The following is a 6,578-nucleotide window of genomic DNA, read 5'->3' as shown; positions in this document are numbered from 1 at the left end:
TATCTCAACGCTAATTTTTAGAGAAAAGGAAAAAGGCCCAAGTGAAGCCCACTAGCGGCCAGGTTGGCGACTGGCTATTCTCCTGGTTTGGGCGTTGCGTTCCAATCTGAATAACCTGTACGTGGATTAGAACGCAGAAAGTAATCACCGCCGTTCCATGCCCTCGCCCGCCAGGCCGCCTCTACAATCCACGCCTCGCTGCTCCCGATCCAATTCATACCGCGACGGCGACGGCGCGACACATGCTTCTTCAGTTGTCAAATCTTCTGGATCCTCCGGATCCAGCCAACAGGAACTAGCCAAGGACCCAAGGTTCAACACTTTGCTAGATCACGCTATCTACTAATCTCAATTCTTATCTTGTAGCATCATTTTTGAACTTATACATCAGAGTTTTGCTATTTAATTGTATTGGTTGTGTAATTTGTGATGCTATGATTCGATGAATAATTTACTATCTTGTACTTCTCCTTAAAAATATCGTGATCGTGATGCAAATTATTTTGGATGAGTTCCTATTTGTGATTGAAAATTTTCATGTGTTGAACTAATCCAATATAGCTAATTGAGAGATTGCAATTCAGCAGCTATGAAGAGAAAAGCGCTGCCAAACACTGTTAAGATTAGTTCATTTTTAAGCCGGTTGTTTCAAGTTCGAGCTACTGAAATTGTCTCAAGTTCGAGCTACTAAAATTGTCTCAAGTTCTCGGTATTGCATGATCATATATGTTGAAGAAAATTTAGAAGGTAAGTTCTTTTCCGATGAAATTATTAATTTTTCATCCTATTGGCAATTGTAGAGATAATTTAAACTCAATCAACCGTAACCATGTTTTGTAGCGTGTGGCATAAATTACAGTATGATAATAGTTATTTTTTTTGGTCTATAGGAAAAAGTTATGAACTTGACTTGCCCCCCCCCCCTATACCAAAATCCTGGCTCCGCCCCTGTATACGTGCGCTTTGCACCGATCAATATATTGTGAAGCATTGCCAAACTCTCGTTTTCAACAGATTATACTTCCATCTTCTTTCTTTGTGTTACCAGAAAAATCCATATATATACCGATTTCTTTTCACTATCCAGGTTATGAAATGGCATCTAACTAGAAGGATCGACCGAGCGGACTCGTGTAAAAGAAGCACAAGACACGATTGAACTGAAGGGGCAAGGGATGATGAGGTTGGAAAATTCATGGCACACACTTACCATCTTCCTTTTTCTGGTTCTTATGCACTGTGAAGTGAAGCAATGATACAAAATTAATTTGCATTTGTAGGTTACAGTCATCAATTCGGATCTGAGCACTTTCCTGATAGAATTACAGGAGGTTGGTCGTAAACCTCTGACTAGGAAGGAGTTTCGAAGAACCAAATTTGAAGTGTAAGCACTCCAGAATTTCGCTTTTGGTGGGTGTTTTGGGATGCCAAGTAGGGGCCGGACACCAAGGAGCAGTAGTTCTCTACAATGTAGGACTTGAAATTAACTTGGAATTGTCCAGGTAAACACTACAGGTTCATCCATACATTAGTTGTGAATCATATGGACTTGCAATCCGGATGTTGTGATTCATCCATGCAAGGCATCCAAAACATGCGATCTTATTTTGAGTTTTGGCGAGTTCTCCGTCCAGCTGAATCTGGGGATGTAATCTTAAATTGTTAGTAATATAATTTACAATTATAATCATTATTTGACAACTGTGGTCAATTGTAATCAATAATGTGTCCACCAAATGGCATTCACTTAAAGATTCATTAACCATTGTGATCAATTGTAAGTGAACATGGATATTGATGGACTCATGTGCACTGTTTTTTATTTTTGTTAACACAGTAAGTAAATGTATTTTCTGTCCTTATGCAATCATGGTTTTAAGACTGCTCGCTACTTTCAAGAACAGGCAGGCAACAATGAATAAAGATAAGAAAATGACTATCTGTTCACAATTGGTGTGTATCTTCTTCAAGTGAATGCCATTTGATGGGAGCTTAATACTTAGATAAATGAGAGCAATTTCGATTTCACATGTTTTTCATGGTTCAATCGACTTGGACTACTCCCTTCGTCCTTGCCTATCAGGTGGTGACACTCATGCGTGACTCGACTCCGGATCATTCAAGACTAACTGGTTTGCAGATGCAATTGTCATTGAACTACTCACAGCTTTATGCACCTCTCACAGTTCTTTTAGTGTGAGTTCTCCTCCAGCCAAACACAATGTTTCCATTCACTTTGTCCTACGCAAGAGATCCGAAATTGAACATGCAACTCAAATGGTCACATGATTCTGCAGTGTACTCACATATTAAAAATGACATGATAAATATTTCCTGAATGGCTTGCTCACACCTATCGCATGTTCACACTAATTTGTTCTCATAACAAGAGATAACTATGACCAGAGATGTATGGAAGTCCTATACATACCTTCTGCCTTGGGATATCAATAAAGTGAGTGGAATGTGATTACTAATTTGTTTATCTCTTTATCCATCTTCAAGTCATATGAAATATTGGAGGAAAAAAATATCATGGTAACATTTACTTAGTGTAAATCTTTATTGACTCGTGATATTGAAAATAGAGTATCTGGCCAGTGATTCCAATGACTGTTCTCTTGGATACTCACTTTGAACAACTTTTCTGAATTCCAGATCCCATTGGCGGTCGCGTAAGCTTCTCCATCTCAAGAGCAGATTGTTCCACAGGTTATGTTCTTTCCCATTGCCTATAGTTACAGTTTCAATGTTTTTCCATCATATCTAAAGCGTGCAGAATAATTTGCAGGACGGGCAACTTAGAGACAAAGCATGAGATGTGATGATCCGAATGTATGGGAGTATGCATCAAATTTTGGTGGCTTCAAATAGTGTACCAGGTGATTGTTATGTGCTTGGTTGAACTTTGACCTGTATCTTCTTTGTCTTCAGATATACTTGCAATGTGAATTAGTTCATCTCCTTGAACATTTCGTAGGTTTAGCAGAAGTTGTGACATGTACTCACACCTTGGTTGAGCTATCTATGTTTGCATCTAGTTTTAGTGTTGTTGAGAAGGCCTTGGCCTTGAGCCGCTTGTTGAGAAACTTTTGGAACTGTTATTAATTTCTGTTTTAGTGTTGTTGATAATGCCTTGGCCTTGAGCCGCTTGTTGAGAAACTTTTGGAACTGTTATTAATTTCTGTTTTGGTGTTGTTGAGAAGGCCTTGGCCTTGAGCCTCTTGTTGAGAAACTTTTGGAACTGTTATTTCAATCGTACTGATGGTACGCGAGCAGTGCTGGTGTACCGGGGAGGTGTCGGTGGCGTGCCACATGATCCTTTCGCAGGAGGAATCAATAGTGCTTTAGCTTGCTGAGAAACTTGCCGCATGGCTGCTCTGCGCTGCTGGAGTGCTAGGGGAATGAATAAGCCAGCTGCATGAATCTCGTGGGCCGCGAAGCAGAATTCAGATGTGTAGCCTGACAATGATGTACATTTGTGGCTTTTCTAACTGAATAACTCTGTGCTCTATGTGCACGTCACATCAAATGATCATAAATTTTCCTCCTATACGAGCTATACAGATGCAGGAGAAGCAATTAGTGTGGAAGTTCTGTTTCTTTTCGATGTTCGAGAAGAAAGCTCTTAGAAGTTTGTCTGCTTGGTGGTCACTGGAGCGATATCTATATTAGTTACAACGTCCAATCATCTGTTTATCTCAGTGCCTAATTTGTTTTTTCATGTGCATCAGAGGAAATGTGCTATCTCTGGACATGGAGGCAAAGACCGAGAACCAAGTCCCAGAGTATGTACCATACTCATTGATAAATAATAGGGCACTGGAATTTGGCATACTATTTTCAAGTATGTTTCTGTTGAAAGGAATCTATGTGGTAACTATTGGATCTGTCAATTACACATTTCCTTGATCCAATTTCGAAAGGAGCGGCAGCTTGTTATTGAATATTGAGGCGTAAACTCTCACTTCTATCTTTTGGATCTCAATACACACTTGCTTGGAAGGATGTGTAATTTATTATTGCTCCTTTTTTTCTGACATCTTGTCTTAATCTGATTAATGTTGTCTAGTAATGGTGATGAAATACTTAGAAATTCTATCTACCATGGATTGTTTCCCGTGAAATGCATGCAAACATATTGTCGGATTTCCATGCTCCAAATGGATCTTAAACTGCCAAATATGTCACATTTTGTGACTCGCTTTCTCCAATGTTGTCTTCTTAACTTCTTCATTATGTTATGCTGATCTTGAAAGGGAGCCAAAAACTTAGCTTAAATCAGACAATTTTCATTTCATTCATCTTTCATGATGCAAGCAATGGACATGGACAACTCTCTGTTTTTATGTTTCAGTCATGTGCCGGTAAATATGACCAAAACTAAAATAACATGCATATTGAGTTTTACCGCATGAAGGTTGGTTGTTTCTTGAGATAGCGAACTACTCATGCCAAGCGGTGACGAAGGTTAGGTACTCTGAATCGTTCATGACTAACCTGTTTGCAACTAAAACTTCTGTTCAGCCAGTCACTCAATTAGGAGCTTCTCACCATGCCTTTGATGTGACTTCTCTCCAACCAAACACGGTATTTCCTTAATGTTGTTTGCGGCAAGAGATTGGAAACCAAACATACATGTACAAAGATCACATCATTCTACAGTTTACTCACTTGATAAAAATGACATGACAAGTTTGATTCCCGAATGGGTTGTTCAACACACATCCCATGCTGTCAACATTTTTACCCCTAAAAATAGCTAACAAAGACTACAGATGTGTAGAACTCTTATATGTATGTAGCCCTGACTTAGGATCTCCATGTGTGTGTGATATGAATTCAGAATTTCTTATGTCTTTAGCTTCAGTCCATCTGAAATATTGGAGGAAAATAAAAACGTGAGAGCCAAGGAGGTGCGGTTGGAAGTAGCTGAAACCAAATGTTCTTATTTGGAATTTCTTAGGTCACCCAAAGTCAACATTTTATGGGGTATGTGTCTGGTATAGAAATTGCGAGCCGCTCTGACCATTTTAGCTCTAAGGAGAATACTCCCATCAGGGTCAGGAGCGCTCCGCTATGCCATGAACATGTTAGTCTGACCAGTGGCTGCGAACGGGATGCTGTCCAGTTGAGGCATTCTGTTTGTGTCTCTGTAGCGTGTTCATGTGTGATTATATCATTCCTGTAATCCAAGTTGCCATGGTCATGTGTGGTTTGGCCGTCCGCTTGTGTGTTGTTTTTCTATTGCATTGCTTGCTAATTAATTTGTGTAACATGATTGTTGCAATAACAATATTTCCCATGTTACATATGTGGAGCCGCTGGTCATTTTTTATCATTTCATCACTACCCATCTACTTTTTTTAGTAAGTGTTTTGATTTACTGAAACCCATCTGGTGTTAACAATGCTCTGTTTTGGGCAGCTGGAGCACTGTCCCTAAGGATGCATTTCTTGCTGACATGGCATCCATTCTGATGCCTCCTTTGTGGCTCTGCCATGGCAGCCCAAAGGGTGAGTGCATATGATATCCTATCTAGTATGTGACCTCATTTTTCCTTTTCTGTTTTTTGAAAAAGAGGTGATCCATCGGATTTCTATTATAAGAAACATCCTTTATAGTTTTGATATACTCCCTCCGTCCAGAAATACTTGTCGGAGAAATGAATAAAAATGGATGTATCATGTATGTAGAACTAAAATATGTCTACATACATATATTTCTCCGATAAATATTTCCGGACGGAGGAAGTATATTGGAAACAATTATTGTATGATTCTCGATTGCTGCACATGCATCTTTTGTTCCTTTATGACGAGACCACACCCCCACCCTCCCTCCCTCCCCTGTCGCCCCCGCGCGGCGACAGGAGGGAACCTTAAATCGCCCTGCCGCCGGCCCCCCTCCCCTCCCCTCCCTCCACTTCCCTTGCTGCCGCTAGAGGGTGCGCCCGGGCAAAGCCTGGGCGTTAGCGGCGGCAGGGTCTCTCCGTCCTCTCACATGGCGGGGCTACGCGCGGGCCGGTCCCCTTGGGTTGGAGTGTGGTGCGGGCGCCAGACACCTCGGCGACGACGAGCAGGCATGACAGCGCGCAAGTTTGCTTTGTCAGCGCGACTGGCGGCGCGGGAATGGGCTGCTCCTTCCGTGGTGGTGGCTGCGTCGGGCGGGTCGTGCGGGATGCCCCGGTCAGATCCGGCTAGATCTGACGCCGGCGATCCATCCGGTGGCGAGGGCTGGGTCCAGCAGGAGCTACGGGCGGCCGGCGTTGCTGTGCTTGGGATGGTGATGCTGGTGGTGGTGGCGCTTGTGCGTCCTGGGGTCTGGCCGGGCCTCCTTCCTAGCTTGGGCGATGACGTGCGGCGCGGGCGGGCGGTCCGTAGGTTCTTCCTTGGCTGCGGTGGCGGCGGTCATTCCCCCTTCTTCGATGGACACGCGGCCGTCGGTGGCCTCTCATCGAGCTGTGCCAGGGGCCGTGCTGGAGCGCTGGCCCTTAAGATGCATTTCTTGCTGACATGACATCCATTTGAACATTAGATAGTTACATTCTGGCGCCTTTCTTTGTGGCTCAGTCAAGG

At 42.6% G+C, this 6,578-nt stretch overlaps 2 long non-coding RNA genes across 2 annotated transcripts; both read left to right on the top strand.

The window, feature by feature from the left end:
- Positions 1–139: 139 nt before the first annotated feature.
- On the top strand, positions 140–1,178 carry LOC123063620 (uncharacterized). The gene is made up of 3 exons (XR_006430445.1): positions 140–312; positions 588–747; positions 1,088–1,178. It is a non-coding gene; the product is annotated as an uncharacterized lncRNA (long non-coding RNA).
- A 115-nt stretch (positions 1,179–1,293) lies between these two features.
- On the top strand, positions 1,294–4,113 carry LOC123063582 (uncharacterized). The gene is made up of 4 exons (XR_006430423.1): positions 1,294–2,196; positions 2,659–2,712; positions 2,792–2,882; positions 3,735–4,113. It is a non-coding gene; the product is annotated as an uncharacterized lncRNA (long non-coding RNA).
- Positions 4,114–6,578: the final 2,465 nt, after the last annotated feature.

This window comes from Triticum aestivum, chromosome 1A (assembly GCF_018294505.1).
Source record: "Triticum aestivum cultivar Chinese Spring chromosome 1A, IWGSC CS RefSeq v2.1, whole genome shotgun sequence".
In the NCBI taxonomy this organism is placed as follows: Eukaryota; Viridiplantae; Streptophyta; class Magnoliopsida; order Poales; family Poaceae; genus Triticum; species Triticum aestivum.
This window is presented reverse-complemented; position numbering and strand designations above follow the sequence as displayed.